Raw genomic sequence first — 22,543 nt, 5'->3', positions numbered from 1 at the left:
TGCCAATATTGTAGATACCCTAACCCAGCGCATTAACGTGCTACAGGACACTCTGACCATTGCTATAAAGCGATCTGCTGCAGAACTCCGCAGGGATATTGCAGTCAGAGGGGAGAGAACAGACACTCTTGAGAGAAAACAAGAAGATATGGCAGTCAACCAAGAAAATCTGTTTTCCTACTCAACTCACAAAATTTATCTGTGCAGATATCTGACCTGGAGCTCAAATTATCTGACCTAGAGGACAGATCTAGGCGCAACAATCTCAGATTTAGAGGGGTTTCGGAGGAAATCATGCCAGCAGACTTGCAAAGCTTTGCAACGGAGTTCTGTAAGATCCTCCTCAAAGATGAGAACCCAAATTTTCTGATAGACAGAATTCAAGTCCCTAGGCCACGTAATGTCTCAACAGACAAACCTAGAGATATTCTCGCCAGGATTCCCTTTTTCAAACATAAAGAAAAAATTCTGCGAGAACTGGCCAACAAGCCTCAGCTTCCCGAAAAGTTCCAGTTAGTTATGGTTTTCCTTGATCTCTCCCAATATACTCTACAAAAGCGCAGGTCCTTTGGCCCCTTCACGCAGGCCCTCAGGCAACGTAACATTCATTACAGATGGGGGTATTTGACTAAGGTCCTAGCAAACAGAAATGGACAGATCCATACTGTCACATCTCTGGAGGCGGGGATGGACCTCGTGAAAACATGGGACTTTGTCCCGACTGCTGCCCTCAACCAGAGGACATTGCCGGCTGGAACACTCCATGCGGGGGCCCTGGAGTAGAGCCCTAGACCCCAACGTTTGTTTCCATGAAAATCCCAAGAGTCCCTTGACTCATGATAAAGGTGCATACAAAGAGAGAAGCGCTCTACCAGGAACGAACAACAGCTCAGTGGCTTGTTCTATGGCGATTTACCACCCGGAAGCAGCCTCTTTTAGACCAGTGTGCTTTTCACAGAAGAAAACTTTCCTGAAGTATATCAGTCTGATCCCGCCAAGTAAGGTCAGTCCAGCCCCGAAATACCAGGCAATTCTCCTCTGAACAAGGAACATGACAACCCCAGACGATCGTTTCGGCCTCCTATGGGCCTCGTCAGTGAGGTGCAGCCACATTCCTCTAAGCACACTGGGCAAGGAGTCCACGTCTGGTTTCCCCCATCACCCATAGGGAGACTTCCCCAGGGTCATAATAATTTGCATACAAAGAGAGAAGCGCTCTACCAGGAACGAACAACAGCTCAGTGGCTTGTTCTATGGCGATTTACCACCCGGAATAAGCCTCTTTTAGACCAGTGTGCTTTTCACAGAAGAAAACTTTCCTGAAGTATATCAGTCTGATCCCGCCATGATGAAGGTGAACTAGTTGCTTTATGAACTTCCTCAGATCATTACATGATGACCCCTCCTTCCACTATTGGAATTTAGAGGGGAAAGTATAATCTAAGTTTGAATAGTATCCTTTGAAATAGTCTCTGCTTCATGTTTTCAAATGTTTGATTAAGATGTCCTTTATGCCTTGCTGAAGGGTCGGGTGCGATGTGTTGTAGCCCGGAGCTCAACACCAGTTACAATTCGGTAACTACAAAGACCATTGTGCCCTGGGCTGTGCACAACACCACCTAGATAGGGGGTTGGGGGATTGTCTATTCTGAGAAATGTCATGGACCTACAATCATGGAGCCCTGTACCCAGGACCTGACTTTTAAGGTAGACTTTATAACGTAGGGCTGAGACAAACCCCCCGCAAAAACAACTTGTTAATCCAGTGCACCATGCTGTAAGTGTTATGTTTCCAATGTTGCTTATCACTACCTTTGCAGAGTTGTGCCTTGGTTTATGTATGTGCAACAGATTCTCTGTATATTAAGATGCACAAATTATATGCTACATGTATGGTGATACTAATTGCCACTTGAGACAATAGTCCTAGTTTCTCAGCGGCTGTAGGGCTGAGACAAACCCCCTGCAAAAACAACTTGTTAATCCAGTGCACCATGCTGTAAGTGTTATGTTTCCAATGTTGCTTATCACTACCTTTGCAGAGTTGTGCCTTGGTTTATGTATGTGCAACAGATTCTCTGTATATTAAGCTGCACAAATTATATGCTACATGTATGATGTTACTTAATTGCCACTTGAGACCATAGTCCTAGTTTCTCAGCGGCTGTCTATTTATACGGGTATTAAATTGTAATTTCTTTCATGTAATTGGCAAGAGTCCATGATCTAGTGACATATGGGATATACAATCCTACCAGGAGGGGCAAAGTTTCACAAACCTCAAAATGCCTATAAATACACCCCTCACCACACCCACAATTCAGTTTTTACAAACTTTGCCTCCTATGGAGGTGGTGAAGTAAGTTTGTGCTAAGATTTCTACGTTGATATGCGCTTCTCAGCATTGTTGAAGCCCGATTCCTCTCAGAGTACAGCGAATGTCAGAAGGACGTGAAAGGAGTATCACCTATTGAATACGATGATATCTCTAATGGTTTTTTTTTTCATGGGTTCTCTGTTATCGGTCGTAGAGATTCATCTCCTACCTCCCTTTTCAGATCGACGATATACTCTCAATTTACCATCACCGCTACTAATAACTGTTTTAGTACTGGTTTGGCTATCTGCTATATGTGGATGGGTGTCTTTTGGTAAGTATGTTTTTTATTTCTTAAGACACCCCAGCTATGGTTTTGCACTTTATGCATTTATATAAAGTTCTAAATATATGTATTGTACTTATATTTGCCATGAGTCAGGTTCATGTATTTCCTTCAGCAGACTGTCAGTTTCATATTTGAGGAATTTAAACATTTTAAGAAATTTATTTCTTACCTTGGGTTTAGTCTTTTTTTCAATTGACTACTTTCTTGCTATTGTGGGTATTAGGCCCGCGGGTGCGTCAAGTGCTAAACTTTGGCGCGGAAAAAGACGTTTATGACGCGAATGTGTCATTTCTGGTTATTTTTGGCGCCAAAAAGTTTACATTACGTTGTGCGTCATACTTGGCGCCAAATTTTTTGCATTATTTCAATACCCCATTGATGTTTGCCTCTTGCTTTTTCTCTATCAGAGGCCTATGCTTTTGCATTTTTTCCCATTCCTGAAACTGTCATTTAAGGAAATAGATAATTTTGCTTTATATGTTGTTTTTTCTCTTACATTGAGCAAGATGTCCCAATCTGATCCTGCCTCTGAAGTTTCTGCTGGAACATTGCTGCCTGACATCGGTTCTACCAAAGCTAAGTGCATTTGTTGTAAAAGTGTAGAAATTATTCCACCAAATGTCATTTGTAATACTTGTCATGATAAACTTTTACATGCAGATAGTGTTTCCATCAGTAATAGTACATTGCCAGTTGCAGTTCCCTCAACTTCTAATGTACATTTATTTAAATTTTAAAGAATTTTGATCTGATTCTATTCTGAAGGCTTTGTCTGCATTTCCACCTTCTAATAAACATAAAAGGTCTTTTAAAACTTCTCATTTAGCTGATGAAATTTCAAATGATCAGCAACATAATAATGTATCCTCTTCTGATGAGGATCTATCTGATTCAGAAGATCCTTCCTCAGACATTGACACTGACAAATCTACTTATTTATTTAAAATAGAGTATATGTGTTCTTTATTAAAAGAAGTGTTAATTACTTTAGATATTGAGGTAACCAGCCCTATTGACGTTCAGTCTAATAAACGTTTAAATGCTGTTTTTAAACCTCCTGTGGTTTCCCCAGGTGTTTTTCCTATTCCTGAGGCTATTTCTGATATGATTTCTAGGGAATGGAATAAGCCAGGTACTTTTTTTATTCCTTCTTTAAGGTTTAAAAAATTGTATCCTTTACCAGCTAAATCTATAGAGTTTTGGGAAAAAATCCCCAAAGATGATGGGGCTATTTCTACTCTTGCTAAACGTACCACTATTCCTATGGAAGATAGTACTTCCTTTAAGGATCCTTTAGATGGGAAGCTTGAATCCTATCTAAGGAAGGCCTATTTATATTCAGGTCATCTTCTCAGACCTGCTATTTCTTTGGCTGATGTTGCAGCTGCCTCAACTTTTTGGTTGGAGAATTTAGCGCAACAAGATTTGGATCCTGACATATCTAGCATTACTCGCTTACTGCAACATGCTAATATTTTTTTTTGTGATGCAATTTTTGATGATATCAAAACTGATGTTAGATCCATGTCTTTAGCTGTATTAGCTAGAAGAGCTTTGTGGCTTAAATCTTGGAATGCTGATATGACATCTAAATCTAGATTACTATCTCTTTCTTTCCAAGGTAATAATTTATTTGGTTCTCAGTTGGATTCTATTATTTCAACTATCACTGGAGGAAAAGGAGTTTTTTCTGCCTCAGGATAAAAAAACCTAATCTTTTCGAAGGTTCTGGGTGCCCTACTATCTGTAATCAGAGAACAGGGTATTGCGGTGCTTCCTTATTTGGACAATATCTTGGAACTAGCTCAGTCTTTACATACTGCAGAATCTCACACGAATCAACTAGTGTTGTTTCTTCGGAAACATGGTTGGAGGATCAATTTACCAAAAAGTTTCTTGATTCCTCAGACAAGGGTCACCTTTTTAGGCTTCCAGATAGATTCAGTGTCCATGACTCTGTCTCTAACAGACAAGAGACGTTTAAAATTGGTTGCAGCATGCCGGCTCCTCTACAGCTTTGTATGCTGAATCAATGGTGCAGGGATTATACAAATATATCACAATTAATATCCTTGAATCCCAATGTACGACACTCTGACATGGTGGATAGATCACCATCGTTTGGTTCAAGGGGCTTCCTTTGTTCGGCCAACCTGGACTGTGATCTCAACAGATGCGAGTCTTTCAGGTTGGGGAGCTGTTTGGGGATCTCTGACAGCACAAGGGGTTTGGAAATCTCAAGAGGCGAGATTACCAATAAATATTTTAGAACTCCGTGCAATTCTCAGGGCTGTTCAGTCTTGGCCTCTGCTAAAGAGAGAACCGTTCATTTGTTTTCAGACAGACAATATCACAACTGTGGTTTATGTCAATCATCAGGGTGGGACTCACAGTCCCCAAGCTATGAAAGAAGTATCTCGGATTCTTGCTTGGGCGGAATCCAGCTCCTGTCTAATCTCTGCTGTGCATATCCTAGGTGTAGACAATTGGGAGGCGGATTATCTCAGCCGCCAGACTTTACATCCAGGGGAGTGGTCTCTCCATCCAGATGTGTTTTCTCAGATTGTTCAGATGTGGGGTCTTCCAGAGATAGATCTCATGGCCTCTCATCTAAACAAGAAACTTCCCAGATACCTGTCCAGGTCCAGGGATGTTCAAGCGGAAGCAGTGGATGCACTGACACTTCCTTGGTGTTATCATCCTGCTTTCATCTTCCAAGAGTGATCTCCAAAATCATCATGGAACAGTCTTTTGTGTTGCTGGTGGCTCCAGCATGGCCACACAGGTTTTGATATGCGGATCTGGTTCGGATGTCCAGTTGCCCGCCTTGGCCACTTCCGTTACGGCTGGACCTACTATCTCAAGGTCCATTTTTCCATCAGGATCTCAAATCATTAAATTTGAAGGTATGGAAATTGAACGCTTAGTTCTAAGTCATAGAGGTTTCTCTGACTCAGTGATTAATACTATGTTACAAGCTCGTAAATCTGTCTCTAGAAAGTTTTATTATAGAGTTTGGAAGACTTACATTTCATGGTGTTCTTCTCATAAATTCTCCTGGCATTCTTTTAGAATTCCTAGAATTTTACAGTTCCTTCAGGATGGTTTGGATAAGGGTTTGTCTGCAAGTTCCTTGAAAGGTCAAATCTCCGCTCTTTCTGTTTTATTTCACAGAAAGATTGCTATACTTCATGATATTCACTGTTTTGTATAAGCTTTAGTTCGTATTAAGCCTGTCATTAAATCAATTTCTCCTCCTTGGAGTCTTAATTTGGTTCTGAAGGCTTTACAGGCACCTCCATTTGAGCCTGCATTCTTTGGACATTAAACTACTTTCTTGGAAAGTGTTGTTCCTTTTGGCTATTTCTTCTGCTAGAAGAGTTTCTGAGCTATCTTCTCTTTCTTGTGAGTCTCCTTTTCTGATTTTTCATCAGGATAAGGCAGTTTTGCGGACTTCTTTTAAATTTTTACCTAAGGTTGTGAATTCTAACAACATTAGTAGAGAAATTGTTGTCCCTTCCTTATGTCCTAATCCTCAGAATTCTTTGGAAAGATCCTTACATTCTTTGGATGTGGTAAGAGCTTTGAAATATTATGTGGAAGCTACTTAAAATTTCAGGAAGACTTCCAGTTTGTTTTATTTTCTGGTCCTAGGAAAGGTCAGAAGGCTTCTTCTATTTCCTTGGCTTCTTGGTTGAAACTTTTGATTCATCAAGCTTATTTGGAGTCGGGTCAGGCCCTGCCTCAGAGAATTATAGCTCATTCTACTAGATCGGTCTCCACTTCGTGGGCTTTTATGAATGAAGCTTCAGTTGATCAGATTTGCAAAGCGGCAACTTGGTCCTCTTTGCATACATTTACTAAATTCTACCGTTTTGATGTATTTGCTTCTTCAGAAGCAGTTTTTGGTAGAAAAGTTCTTCAGGCAGCTGTTTCAGTATGATTCTTCTGCTTTTTGATTTAAGTTTTTTCTTTCAAAAATGGAAATAAACTTATTTTTTTGGGTTGTGGATTAATTTTTTCAGCGGAATATGGCTGTTTTTATTTGTATTCCCTCCCTCTCTAGTGACTCTTGAGTGGAAGATCCACATCTTTGGTATTGATATCCCATATGTCACTAGCTCATGGACTCTTGCCAATTACATGAAAGAAAACATAATTTATGTAAGAACTTAGCTAATAAATTAATTTCTTTAATATTGGCAAGAGTCCATGAGGCCCACCCTTTTTTATGGTGGTTATGATTTTTTGTATAAAGCACAACTATTTCCAAATTTCCTTTGTTGATGCTTTCTACTCCTTTCTTTATCACCCCACTACTTGGATATTCGTTAAACTGAATTGTGGGTGTGATGAGGGGTGTATTTATAGGCATTTTGAGGTTTGGGAAACTTTGCCCCTCCTGGTAGGATTGTATATCCCATATGTCACTAGCTCATGGACTCTTTCCAATATGAAAGAAATGAATTTATCAGGTAAGTTCTTACATAAATTATGTTATTTGCACGTTAAGATAAAAGTTAAATCTTTCCCTCAATATCAGTGACAATGTGTCATCAGGGTGTTTATCATAACGATATTTAAGTGTCATAGTCTCTGGTTAGGGATGCTGAATCTCATTAGGCTGAAGCAGTAGTGAAGGGGTTAGGGATAGAGATGTGGGTTTCCTCAGTACCATAAGCCCTATTTATTGCCCGAAATGAATGGACCCTTATCTTTGCCATAATTAATGTTGGTGTAAGAACTCCCCGTCACCCTGTGCGCCCCCCCCCCTTAATACATACCATCCCGCAGACTTTGACTAACCAGTCCCAGATTGCTTTGCTCTTAACGGCATTCCTGGGAGTAATGAGACACCACCACTGTTTTTCACACCTTGAGATGAATGAGCCCTGGTGCAGCTGTAAACCCCTGGACCCTTCTCCCCCCTCGCCCTCGCACAGCCCACAACCTCAACGCAAGGCTGGATAGTGTTTACCTTAAATTGGTTTACTTCTTTTTTACTTACAGAGAGCTACTTGATACTGTAGTATTTTCATTTTCCTCCACCCTAGGGGTGCCCTTATGGACTCCTGTAGAATTGTATAGTAGTCTGCTTGTCCTTCTTTCCCTCCCCCCCTTGAAATCTTTTACAGAAGAGATCAAGGAATTAGACTGTTCAGTTCCTAAATGTCGAGTTCCTTGAGTGGCGGTGAATAGTGCCACCACCGTTTTTCCTGTAGTTTATCTGTACACCATAGTTAAATTGTTTTATTGTTACTGTAACCGCTTTGTGATTAGCATTAAGCTAACTAACTCTGTTTTTATCTTCGCTATCTGACATAGACTGGTTCTGCATCTTCTGGAGCTCTGGAGATACGTCCATTACTGGTCTTCCACTTAGCCCGTGGACTCAGGTGAGGGAGGGGATTGGTCCCTCCCCTACCCTCTCCTCTTTTCTCCTCTCCCTCCTCCCCTCCCCCTGGCTATGTTTTTCTCCTGCATGCTTTCTTCCTTCTTTCTCTGGGTGGTGTCTCTTGTTGGGGTGGGACTACTCTGTCTTTCTATCCCCCATGCCAGTGAGCCATATAGCATGCGATCCACTTCAGAAACCCTCACATTTGCTTCCCTGAATTGCAAGGGACTGAACTCCCCAATGAAGAGAAGCCTTCTGAGTAATTTCATGCACTCCCTACTCACTTCTGTGATCTTTGCACAGGAAACACATTGGCCGACCTCATACACAGCCCCTTTTAGGTCACTACACTCATTGTATTTCTTCCTCTTGTTCTGATAAAACAAGAGGTACGGCCATACTACATAAACACTGGAGCTATAAAGAAATATATGTTGACACTAACCCGGAGGGTAGATATATCATCCTTTTGTGCAAATTAAATGGCCAGATATATACCTTGGTGAATCTCTATGTTCCCAATATAGGTCAGGGTACGTTTCTGCAGTCCCTATTGCATAAGATAGAGAACCTTAAATTAGGAACAGTCATCATTGGAGGTGACTTTAACATGGTCTTAGACCCGCAACAAGACAAAAAAGTTCAAACTCACAAATCGGTAGATTCCTTCACAACTAACACAGCTGGTAAATTCAGGGAGGCAGTTATTCAACATAACCTTTTTGATGTCTGGAGAGCTTGCCATCCTAATTCCCTTGACTATACATTATTTTCTAAACCACACAGTTCTTATTCTAGACTGGATTACTTCCTGACAGACTCCTGGACATTAAAATCACTGACTCCAAATTTCGGACGTGCTCCTGGTCAGACCACGATGCAATCACATGCACAATAGATACATCCATACAAAGAGCGTCAACCCCATGCTGGAAACTGCCGACTTACCTATGGTCAGATCCAGAATTTAAGACCCTCATCCGTACCGCTATAGTAGACTTTGTACACACAAATGCTAGCCCACTAATATCTGACCAAACTATATGGACTGCCCTAAAACTTATTTGAGAGGGGTCTGCATTAAGAAGCAAGCAGCCATGAAAAAGCAGATGGGAGCCCCTCTAGGTCTCCTTATGGCCCAGCTTTGAGCTAAGGAACTCCTTAATAAGAATAACGCTTCCCGGGCTCTGTCTGATGAAATAGCTGTTTTACGCGGTCAGGTCAAGGAGAGGGAGACTGAGCGTGTATGGAGCGTGCTTCTTAGATTTCAGCAAGTGCTCTATTATCAGGGTAACAAAGCTTCGACTTTACTAGGACATAGAGCTGCCTCTAGGATCCATACAATTGACAGTAATGGTACCCCGGTTACGCCCCCCAAGGATATTGGTGACGCATTTGCCCAGTATTATACCGGACGATATAATCTGCAAGCCCCTGAGTTAGATCCAGGTCCCTCGATTAAAAAAATCCAGACTTTTCTATTGAAACTAGACTTGCCTAGGCTGGATAATACGGCCCAGGAAAAATTACAGTCTCCCTTTACTAGTGAGGAACTTCTCGAGGCCATAAAATAATTGAAAAGCAACAAAGCCCTGGGGCCAAATGGCTTTACTCCCTTGTTTTTAAGTCCTTTCGGGATCTGGTCACCCCTCTCCTACTTAACATGTACTCGGAGGCTAGGTCAATTTTGCAAAGAGCTTCTGGAGGCGTCAATTCTAACTATTCCAAAAACAGATAAGGACCCTGCCCAATGTGGAAGCTACCGCCCAATCTCCCTCATTAACACAGATGTGAAGCTTTATGCAAAGTTGTGGGCAAATAGACTCCGCACTTTGCTCCCTTCAGTACTGCATACAGATCAGGTAGGATTCACATTGGCTAGGGAAGGACCAGATAACACAGATAGGGTGTTAAATATTTTCACAGAGGCAGACAGACTCCATTCCCCCTTGTTGGCCCTGTCATTAGATGCTAAGAAAGCGTTTGACAGGGTCAACTGGGCTTACCTATGGGAGACGCTCTCACACTTTGGCTTTCCGAATGAGATCATAATGGCTATCCGGGCATTATATTCTGAACCCTTTGCTAGAGTGATTGGTCTAGGATTTTGCTCTGATGTGTTCCAGATCGTGAATGGCACACTTTAGGGCTGCCCTCTATCACCCCTGATCTTCACACTCGCTATAGAACTGCTAGCTCAGGCCATCAGGGCGATGGATAGCATTGAAGGGACGCAATTTGGTCCTGTGTGGACAAGATAGCCTTGTTCGCCGATGACAAAACGTTATTTCTTTCCAATCCCACAAGCTCCCTGCCGGTCTTGTTTGATCTTTTCTTTCATGTAATTGGCAAGAGTCCATAAGCTAGTGACATATGGGATATACAATCCTACCAGGAGGGGCAAAGTTTCCCAAACCTCAAAATGCCTATAAATACACCCCTCACCACACCCACAATTCAGTTTTACAAACTTTGCCTCCTATGGAGGTGGTGAAGTAAGTTTGTGCTAAGATTTCTACGTTGATATGCGCTTCTCAGCATTGTTGAAGCCCGATTCCTGTCAGAGTACAGCGAATGTCAGAGGGACGTGAGACGAGTATCACCTATTGAATACGATGATTTCTCTAACGGGGGTCTTTTTCATGGGTTCTCTGTTATCGGTCGTAGAGATTCATCTCTTACCTCCCTTTTCAGATCAACGATATACTCTCAATTTACCATTACCTCTACTAATAACTGTTTTAGTACTGGTTTGGCTATCTGCTATATGTGGATGGGTGTCTTTTGGTAAGTATGTTTTCATTACTTAAGACACTCTCATCTATGGTTTGGCTCTTTATGCAAATTATATAAAGTTCTAAATATATGTATTGTACTTATATTTGCCATGAGTCAGGTTCATGTATTTCCTTCTGCAGACTGTCAGTTTCATATTTGGGAATATAAACACTTAAAGAAATGTATTTCTTACCTGGGGTTTAGTCTTTTTTCAATTTGACTACTTTTTGCAATTGCGGGTGTTAGGCCCGCGGGTGCATCAAATGTTAGACTTTAGTGCGTCATTTTTGGTGCAAACTTTTTTTGGAGCGGAAAAATAGGTTTTTGACGCAACTTCGACCTTTCACACGGCGGCGTCATTAGTGACGCAAGTGTGTCATTTCCGGTCATTTTTGGCACCAAAAAAAGTTTACGTTACGTTGTGCGTCATACTTGGCGCCAAATTTTTTGCATTATTTCAATACCCCATTGTTGTTTGCCTCTTGCTTTCTTTTCTATCAAGAGGCCTATGCTTTTGCATTTTTTCCCATTCCTGAAACTGTCATTTAAGGAAATAGATAATTTTGCTTTATATGTTGTTTTTTCTCTTACATTGAGCAAGATGTCCCAATCTGATCCTGCCTCTGAAGTTTCTGCTTGAACATTGCTGCCTGACATCGGTTCTACCAAAGCTAAGTGCATTTGTTGTAAAATTGTAGAAATTATTCCACCGAATGTCATTTGTAATAGTTGTTATGATAAACTTTTACATGCAGATAGTGTTTCCATCAGTAATAGTACATTGCCAGTTGCAGTTCCTTCAACTTCTAATGTACATGATATACCTGTAAATTTTAAAGAATTTGTTTCTGATTCTATTATGAAGGCTTTGTCTGCATTTCCACCGTCTAATAAACGTAAAAGGTCTTTTAAAACTTCTCATTTAGCTGATGAAATTTCAAATGACCAACAACATAATAATTCATCCTCTTCTGATGAGGATCTATCTGAAACAGAAGATCCTTCCTCAGATATTGACACTGACAAATCTACTTATTTATTTAAAATAGAGTATATGCGTTCTTTATTAAAAGAAGTGTTAATGGGGCGGAGTGAAGAGCTGAACCGGCAGGACGCACTTTAGGGAAGCTCCTGACCCACATTTGGAATATATCTGCTTTTTGGGTGTTTTTAGCAGATATCTGTAACTTTACAGTGGGTATAACTATAAAAGACCTCAAAGGAGAGCGAAGGTTGCTTTTTATGGTGTGTTCCAGCCTATGCTGTTCAGCCAAACCAAACGCTTCTGTTTTACAGGTCGTGGAGTTTTAAGCTGCCGCATGTTCCCCCCCCGGACACCGGGTTACGAAGTAGTCCTACTTGACTACACATACTGCATGAAGATGGATACAGACTCAATTTGTGCTATGCTAGAAGACCATTATGCTGGTCTGAGAACCTTGATAGCGCAATCTTTTACAAGCTGTTCTAATCCACGTGGCTATCAAGATGGCGACTGGGAGCCAGAGACTCCTAATGATCGATTGGGACTTAATAAGTGTGAGAGCTTAAACGTCAAGGCGGAATCAACAGCTTTAGATGCAGATATAACTTTCCTCCCTGTCGCTGTCAGTGATGCCGTGCATGCCACGGTAAGCCTAGCTGTGGAAGTACAAGGAGCCGCTTCCTTGAGCGGGGGGGAGACAGCTCAGATCTCTTTGCCTCGGGATGCAATTGACAGGGAGCACACCTGCAGAGAATTGGTGTTTTACAACAAAATCCCTACACAAGAAACCACCCTGTGCCAAATGGGAGTAACTCATCAGGCTATGCATCGCCAGCGCTTTGCATTCAGGATCTCCAGTTTCGCTGATTGGGGTGATCAGACGATTAATGACTTAAAGGCAACAACATGTGAGATGAGTCAAGCTGGGGTGAAGCCCGTTCACCGAGCGGTACACAAACCTGGAGAAGTACTTGAGATGATTGAGTCGCCCCTTATGGTTCACTGCAAGCCCGCTCTGAACAGAAAGAAACTGAATGACGGAGCATCAGTTATTATCAAGCCCGATGGAAACTTGTGCAAGCTTTTTGATCCTGGGGGCCCATCATGAAAATCAGAACTGGGGTTTGCAGCCGCTGCCAGAGCGCACATTATAGAAAGCTCCAGGTTATTGTGTTATCCACGCTAGGAACGTTTGACATTTTTAAGTGTTATGTCTACTTAACTTTTCCCCACAATTTAGATATGCTGCAAATTGCGATGAATGTTTACCACCTATTGTGTTAACCTTCTCCCAATGGGTTAGACATTTCCCCTTAGTGCCATGATATATTACACCTATTATACCCGTTCATGCAAGCCAGAGACTGGGGTAGAAGGGACTTTGCTATCACAGACTTTATAAACTTGCAGTCGACCACACCTGAGCAAACGGGACGTTAATATAATCATTATAACTCACTTTCTGTTTGGACCCTCTTTATGCAGAGCTTAATGTCGACTACTGTATATATATGTGACATATGTAGGTTAGATGTATACTTCTGCCTAGTCACACATACCCAGAAATGTTCCATTAATTAGCAATATGGAGGCTGGCAGTCTGTGACCGATACCTTAACTACTTTTTTCTTTTTTTTTTTTCTTTTTTTTTCCATGCAGCAGTTTTTTATGGTGGCTTAAGTGGATTTTTCAGTTATACAGCACCCATATCAGGGTCATAATACACCGTGAAGCAGCAGATAAACATAGAAAGGGTAAATGACACACTAATAAATTTAAATGTTTCCTAACTAACTTGTAACCCAGAGATGCTACTCCCTAAGTGTTATTTGCAGCTAACCCTATCGGGTACTTTAATTTTTTAAGACCGATTATCTGGTATAAGTTTCAGAATATTCATCCCACATAACGATTCTGTTATATTGTGTGCTTTATGCTATATTATCATATTTCACTGTAGACTGTAATGCCACCAGCAGGCTTTCCCCTAGGGATCTATATAGGTTGTGTTACTGAGGTTCCCAGGCTGTTTAGTTAGTGTAATCTCTTATTTTAAGCTCTAATGGGCTTTATGGAGATTGAGACCTATGTATATATGTTTTAACTACATGATTGTAGGCAGTAATTCTCGTGGTAACTTTAGCAAAGTCTTTCGCCTATATAGTATCCATATCAGGGTCATTGCACATTGCGAAGTTGCTGATAAGTATACAGAGGGGAAAATATCAGATTGATGTGTTTAAATATTTCCTAACTAAGATGTAAACTAGAGATATTACCCCCTATATGTTTTTAAGGTTAGCCAGGATGAGTAATTTCCCTAGAGCGAGGGTCTGTTATAGGTTTCAGCGTGCTCGCCCCAAATACTGATTCTGGTATTCTCTTTGTGTTATACTATGTTTATTATATTACATTGGAGACTTTAACTTCCCTGGCAGGCTTCCCCCTAAAGTTCTGGGCATGGGTCACATTCTCTATGGGCTATTAAGATGATTAGGCCCCTCAGGTACTGTACTTTCTTGAGATTATGCTTCAACAGGTCTCATTGAGTCATATGTTTATAATGACCAGACCCTCCTACACCTCCTTTGACATGGTATCTGAGATTTTTTTATAGTTGTATCACCCTAGTAGTGGTTGGGCATTTGCTGTTGAACTTTCAAGGCATTAATTTATGCTAGTAATTTAGACCTTAATTTCTCCTTGTATAATTTTCTATAAGCTAGTTGTTCTCATTTGGGGTCCAAAAGTGGCCCAATTTACTACTTTGTTTTCTCTCCTAGACTTCCCCACTCTTTCTTAAATTCCTGTTCAAGGAGTCCAAGAGAGGCCTCAATTTATCAGTGTGGGAAATTATTATATCTGACTTTTTCTTATATTTTAAGGAGATACTATATAATAGAAAGTTTGAGGTTAATTTCTATTTATATGTCTAGGCGACTGATTTCTTTTAAACCTAATGTGTAAATCTGCTCTGATTTCTATATGTTTTTGGAACTGTGATATTTGCATGTATATTTAATTTACAACCTCAATAAAAAAAAAAAAAAGGAAAAAAAAAAAGAGAAAAGAAGTGTTAATTACTTTGGATATTGAGGTAACCAGTCCTATTGACGTTCAGTCTAATAAACGTTTAAATGCTGTTTTTAAACCTCCTGTGGTTTCCCCAGGTGTTTTTACCATTCCTGAGGCTATTTCTGATATGATTTCTAGGGAATGGAATAAGTCAGGTACTTCCTTTATTCCTTCTTCAAGGTTTAAGAGATTGTATCCTTTACCAGCAAAATCTATAGAGTTTTGGGAAAAGATCCCCAAAGTTGATGGGGCTATTTCTACTCTTGCTAAAGTACCACTATTCCTATGGAAGATAGTACTTCCTTTAAGGATCCTTTAGATGGGAAGCTTGAATCCTATCTAAGGAAGGCCTATTTATATTCAGGTCATCTTCTCAGACCTGCTATTTCTTTGGCTGATGTTGCAGCTGCCTCAACTTTTTGGTTGGAGAATTTAGCGCAACAAGATTTGGATCCTGACATATCTAGCATTGTTCGCTTACTGCAACATGCTAATCGTTTTATTTGTGATGCCTTTTTTGATATTATCAAAATTGATGTTAGATCCATGTCTTTAGCTGTATTAGCTAGAAGAGCTTTGTGGCTTAAATCTTGGAATGCTGATATGACATCTAAATCTAGATTACTATCTCTTTCTTTCCAAGGTAATAATTTATTTGGTTCTCAGTTGGATTCTATTATTTCAACTATCACTGGAGGAAAAGGAGTTTTTTTTGCCTCAGGATAAAAAACCTAAGGGTAAATCTAAGGCTTCTAACCGTTTTCGTTCCTTTCGTCAGAATAAGGAGCAAAAACTCAATCCTCCTCCCAAGGAATCTGCTTCCAATTGGTAGCCTTCCTCAAATTGGTTTCCTAAATGGCTTGGATTTATTCCAAAGTCTGCCCCTAAGTCTGCATGAAGGTGCGGCCCTCATTCCAGCTCAGCTGGTAGGGGGCAGATTAAGGTTTTTCAAGGATTTTTGGATAAAATCTGGCCAAAATCATTGGATTCAGAGCATTGTCTCTCAAGGGTGTCGAATAGGATTCAAAGTAAGACCTCCTGTGAGAAGATTTTTTCTCTCACACATCCCTGTAAATCCAGTAAAAGCTCAGGCTTTTCTGAAGTGTGTTTCAGACCTGGAGTCTTCAGGGGTAATCATGCCAGTTCCTCCTCAGGAACAAGGTTTGGGGTTTTATTCAAACCTATTCATTGTACCAAAGAAAGAAAATTTGTTCAGACCAGTTCTGGATCTGAAAATTTTGAATCGTTATGTAAGAGTACCAACTTTCAAGATGGTAACTATAAGGACTATTCTGCCTTTTGTTCAGCAAGGACATTATATGTCCACAATAGACTTGCAGGATGCATACCTTCATATTCCGATTCATCCAGAAAACTTTCAGTTTCTGAGATTCTCTTTTCTAGACAAGCATTACCAATTTGATGCTCTTCCATTTGGCCTAGCAACAGCTCCAAGAATCTTTTCGAAAGGTTCTGGGTGCCCTACTATATGTAATCAGAGAACAGGGTATTGTGGTGTTTCCTTATTTGGACGATATCTTGGTACTAGCTCAGTCTTTAAATACTGCAGAATCTCACACAAATCAACTAGTGTTGTTTCTTCGGAAACATGGTTGGAGGATCAATTTACCAAAAGGTTTCTTGTTTCCTCAGACAAGGGTCACCTTTTTAGGCTTCCAGATAGATTCAGTGTCCATGACTCTGTCTCTAACAGACAAGAGACGTTTAAAATTGGTCACAGCATGCCGGCTCCTTCAGTCTCAGTCATTCCCTTCAGTGGCTATGTACATGGAAGTTTTAGGTCTCATGACTGCAGCATTGGACGCAATCCCCTTTGCTCGTTTTCACATGAGACCTCTACAGCTTTGTATGCTGAATCAATGGTTCTGGGATTATACAAAGATATCACAATTAATATCCTTGAATCCCAATGTACGACACTCTCTGACATGGTGGATAGATCACCATTGTTTAGTTCAAGGGGCTTCTTTTTTTTGCCCAACCTGGACTGTGATCACAACAGATGTGAGTCTTTCAGGTTGGGGAGCTGTTTGGGGATCTCTGACAGCACAAGGGGTTTGGAAATCTCAAGAGGCGAGATTACCAATAAATATTTTAGAACTCCGTGCAATTCTCAGGGCTCTTCAGTTCTGGCCTCTGCTAAAGAGAGAACCGTTCATTTGTTTTCAGACAGACAATATCACAACTGTGGCTTATGTCAATCATCAGGGTGGGACTCACAGTCCCCAAGCTATGAAAGAAGTATCTCGGATACTTGCCTGGGCGGAATCCAGCTCCTGTCTAATCTCTGCGGTGCATATCCCAGACGTAGACAATTGGGAGGCGGATTATCTCAGCCGCCAGAATTTACATCCAGGGGAGTGGTCTCTCCATCCAGATGTGTTTTCTCAGATTGTTCAGATGTGGGGGCTTCCGGAGATAGATCTCATGGCCTCTCATCTAAACAAGAAACTTCCCAGATACCTGTCCAGGTCCAGGGATGTTCAGGCGGAAGCAGTGGATGCGCTGACACTTCCTTGGTGTTATCAACCTGCTTACATCTTCCCGCCTCTAGTTCTCCTTCCAAGAGTGATCTCCAAAATCATCATGGAACAGTCTATTGTGTTGCTGGTAGCTCCAGCATGGCCACACAGGTTTTGGTATGCAGATCTGGTTCGGATGTCCAGTTGCCCGCCTTGGCCACTTCCGTTATGGCCGGACCTACTATCTCAAGGTCCGTTTTTCCATCAGGATCTCAAATCATTAAATTTGAAGGTATGGAAATTGAACTCTTAGTTCTAAGTCATAGAGGTTTCTCTGACTCAGTGATTAATACTATGTTACAAGCTCGTAAATCTGTCTCTAGAAAGATTTATTATAGAGTTTGGAAGACTTTCATTTCATGGTGTTCTTCTCATAAATTCTCCTGGCATTCTTTTAGAATTCCTAGAATTTTACAGTTCCTTCAGGATGGTTTGGATAAGGGTTTGTCTGCAAGTTCCTTGAAAGGACAAATCTCCGCTCTTTCTGTTTTATTTCACAGAAAGATTGCTAAACTTCCTGATATTCACTGTTTTGTACAGGCTTTAGTTCGTATTAAGCCTGCCATTAAATCAATTTCTCCTCCTTGGAGTCTTAATTTGGTTCTGAAGGCTTTACAGGCTCCTCCATTTGAGCCTATGCATTCTTTGGACATTAAACTACTTTCCTGGAAAGTGTTGTTCCTTTTGGCTATTTCTTCTGCTAGAAGAGTTTGAGCTATCTGCTCTTTCTTGTGAGTCTCCTTTTCTGATTTTTCATCAGGATAAGGCAGTTTTGCGGACTTCTTTTCATTTTTTACCTAAGGTTGTGAATTCTAACAACATTAGTAGAGAAATTGTTGTCCCTTCCTTGTGTCCTAATCCTAAGAATTCTTTGGAGAGATCCTTACATTCTTTGGATGTGGTAAGAGCTTTGAAATATTATGTGGAAACTACTAAAAATTTCAGGAAGACTTCCAGTTTATTTGTTTTATTTTCTGGTCCTAGGAAAGGTCAGAAAGCTTCTGCTATTTCCTTGTCTTCTTGGTTGAAATTTTTGATTCATCAAGCTTATTTGGAGTCGGGTCAAACCCCGCCTCAGAGAATTACAGCTCATTCTACTAGATCAGTCTCCGCTTTGTGGGCTTTTAAGAATGAAACTTCAGTTGATCAGATTTGCAAAGCAGCAACTTGGTCCTCTTTGCATACATTTACTAAATTCAACCATTTTGATGTATTTGCTTCTTCGGAAGCAGTTTTTGGTAGAAAAGTTCTTCAGGCAGCTGTTTCAGTTTGATTCTTCTGCTTTTGATTTAAGTTTTTTTCTTTCAAAAGTGAAAATAACTTATTTTTTGGGTTGTGGATTATTTTTTCAGTGGAATATGGCTGTTTTTTTTTATTCCCTCCCTCTCTAGTGACTCTTGAGTGGAAGACTCCACATCTTGGGTATTGATATCTCATATGTCAGTAGCTCATGGACTCTTGCCAATTACATGAAAGAAAACATCATTTATGTAAGAACTTACCTGATGAATTAATTTCTTTCATATTGGCAAGAGTCCATGAGGCCCACCCTTTTTTTGGTGGTTATGATTTTTTGTATAAAGCACAATTATTTCCAAATTTCCTTTGTTGATGCTTTCTACTCCTTTCTTTATCACCCCACTACTTGGCTATTCATTAAACTGAATTGTGGGTGTGGTGAGGGGTGTATTTATAGGCATTTTGAGGTTTGGGAAACTTTGCCCCTCCTGGTAGGATTGTATATCCCATATGTCACTAGTTCATGGACTCTTGCCAATATGAAAGAAATGAATTTATCAGGTAAGTTCTTACATAAATTATGTTATTATGCAATTTGGCGAACTCAGCTATTACAAAATGAATTTCCAAAAAACTGAAGCCTTACCTATTCATGTTCCTGATCGTGAGTTAGATATTTTGCAGGCCACTTACCATTTCAACTAGTCCAGAGATAAATTAAAACATTTGGGAATTTATATCTCCAGACAGTCAACACCAAAAACCATGAACATTTGCTCGTGGAATTCTGTTGACTCTTAAATTCCTGGAATTTCCGGGAGATCTCCTGGCTTGGTTAAAATGACAATCTTACCCAAAATACTTTACCTATTCCGCTGCCTCCCTAAAAACCTCCTTATGGAATTACTTGACAAATATAATGCTTTGATTATGCGATACATCTGGCAGGATAAGAAGCCGAGAATAGCTAAGAAGACTCTCCAAAAGCCATATGAGGCAGGAGGTGTTCTTTTGCCAAATGTTTTCGCATATTTTGAAGTGGCCCGTCTTTCGCATATATCTCTTTGGGGTTCGGCTGATGCTGTAACTGGCTGGTGGAAGGTTGAACAGGCCTTTCTGCCACCTGGAATTCTTTTGGGAGACCTCCCATGGATACCTGATTGCTAACTCAAAAAGTTGGGTATCCATAATAGTCATTCTGCAGAATTTAGAGTGCTGGAAGTCTATCAGACACTGTTCTGAGGTAGCCCCCCCATCTGTCGCCAGCATACTCGATTCCTGGCTTGCTCAGAGGCCTTCCTGAGTCATATATTTCTGTATGGAGATCCTGGAAGGTGGGCATGATAGAGGATCTCTACAATCACAGGTCCTTAAAAGCGCCCGGAGAGCTGCCCATCAGATTCTTTCTCCGTTGAACTGGTTGAGATTTGAATTACCACCAACTTTTTAGCCTCCTGGGGATTCCCAAAAGTGGGGCTGAGTGCCCTGACCCCATGGGAGCAAAAATGGATCTCTGGATCCAGGTTGGATAAGCCACTCTCCGTGCACTATAACATGATCTTTAAGGAAACCACACGAGACAGAACATGGCAGTTCAGAGCCTTGGGGTGGGGGGGATTTGGGAGAGGAGATTCCTGATGGTGATTGGGCCGGTGCCATTTTACTAACAAAATTAACACTTCACTGTGCTAATTCCTTTGAGCTCTATATGAAAGTTATATTGCGATGGCACTATACCCCTCTTTGACTATCTCAAATGATTGTCTCACACTCTTCTAGGTGCTGGAGGGACTGTGGAGAGACAGGATCTGACCTTCATATTTGGTGGAGCTGTCGGAAACTTAATAAACTGTGGGATGATGTTTTTTCACTACTGACATCCTTACATATTGACATTGGTCTGAGCCCCAAACTGGCGCTACTCAATATATTTTCCCCTGTACTCCCCAGACACCAAAAACAGTTGGCCATCTTTCTTTTTGCAGCAGCTAAAAATTTGTGGTAGCTAGGGCCTGGACACAGTGAGACCCCCCACAGATACAACACGCAATTAAACTCATGGATACATTTGCCAGCAAGGAAATACATTTTTATCACCAGGCAGAAAATCTCAATGCATTCTGGAACATCTGGATTCCTTGGATGAATCGCTGAATTAGCCTTCACATTGGCCTTCTTGTTTTGGCACTTCTGCCATGCCCCTACGCCTGTGACATTCCCTCCTACCCTGCTACAGACCTGCAATCCTTTCATCCTTTCTTCTGGGCCCCCCTTTTTTCTCCTCTCTTCCCCCTCCTTTCCCCCCTCTCCTTTCCCTTCCTCATCCTCCCCTCCTCCTCCTCCCCTTGCTGTCCCCCCTCATGCCTGGGGACATAACGACTATAGGGCCCAAATTGATTCCGAGTGGTTGCCGTCTAAGAGGTGTAGACCCTTTACTGAATGGTGCTTTTCACTGCAATTATGTGTAATACATAGATGGCCTAGTTATTTTAGCTTTATTTATTCCTGGAAGTTGATACTAATTTATGTTTTTCTTGAGCTACTTCTATTTTTATGTCTCATGTTAACCAAAACCCAAATAAAAAAAAAAAAAAGGAAAAACATGAGCCTTAAAAGGACATTAAACACTTTGAGATGGTAATATAAAATGATAAATTGTATATATATAAAACAACTCTGCAATATACTTTCATTATTTATTTTGTCGTCTTTGCCTGTAATTCCATTCTGAAATTGTGTGCTTTTCAGTTCCTGTTAGAAATGGAAGTGATGAACACTGTTAAATCCAGCACAACCATTGGCTGCACACTCTAGTGACCTATTTATAACTGACCTTAATTGGCCACAGCAGAGAAGGTAACACAAGTTACAACATGGCAGCTCCCAGTGTTTTATAGACACTAAAACTTTACACTTATTTTGTCACTTTAATGAAACTTTAAAAAATACATCTACATGTTAGTCATGGACTAATCTTTTCTTTGAATGTATCATTCTATCTAGCATGTATTTAGTGTTTAATGTCCCTTTAAGAACAAACTCACACCTATGGGATCTTCACTGGATCAGTTCACGCAATAGATCTTGTTGTAACGATTAATCCCGTATGTTTGTATACCTGTTATGCGGGATTTGACTCCCTTTGTTCGTTATGTCTTTGTTGATAATATGATGTATATTTTGTATTTCTCTCAATTAAGCTCTTTTGGGAAGAAGAAAAAAAAAAGTGATACTGTACCTGCTACTGAAAGAACAAATTCATCGTTGATTTGTCTTGTCTGATTCACTAATGTATATAGAATCTGATATTTTGATAGTTCAGTGGAAATATGATGACTGGTTAAATTTAGTTTTCTTTTTAATGACACGATGAGTCCACTGATCATCTTAATTACTATTGGGAATACCACTCCTGCCCTGCAGGAGGCGGCAAAGAGCACCACAGCAAAGCTGTTAAATATCACCTCCCTTCCCTCCCAACTCAGTCATTCTCTTTGCCTACGTTAAGAGCAAGGAGGTGGTAAATTAGGTGTTAGAAAAGATTCTTCAATCAAGAGTTTTTTATTTTAAAGGTAGTACAGAATTGTGCTGCTTTTGTCCTGGGGTGTAGCCGTAGTCCATATCAGTCTCTTCAGTAGAGCAGTGGTGGCTTTAGAGCAATGGAAACTTGTGGGACATAATTCTCACTGCGCCCCCCAAACTGATGCTGCACTAACTCTGAAAAACTAATAAGTCTTACTCAGTTCTTCTTGTCACAGGTCCATGTGAGGGAGAGGACCTCTCAAACCTGGGACCTGCCTTGCTGTCAGGCATAAGAAGAGGTAAGTGCTAACTTTAATTTTCTGGGATATCAGACAGAAAG

The sequence above is a fragment of the Bombina bombina genome, chromosome 6 (assembly GCF_027579735.1).
Source record: "Bombina bombina isolate aBomBom1 chromosome 6, aBomBom1.pri, whole genome shotgun sequence".
Lineage (NCBI taxonomy): Eukaryota > Metazoa > Chordata > Amphibia > Anura > Bombinatoridae > Bombina > Bombina bombina.
The sequence above is the reverse complement of the archived record's forward strand: the minus strand, read 5'-3'. Positions refer to the sequence as shown.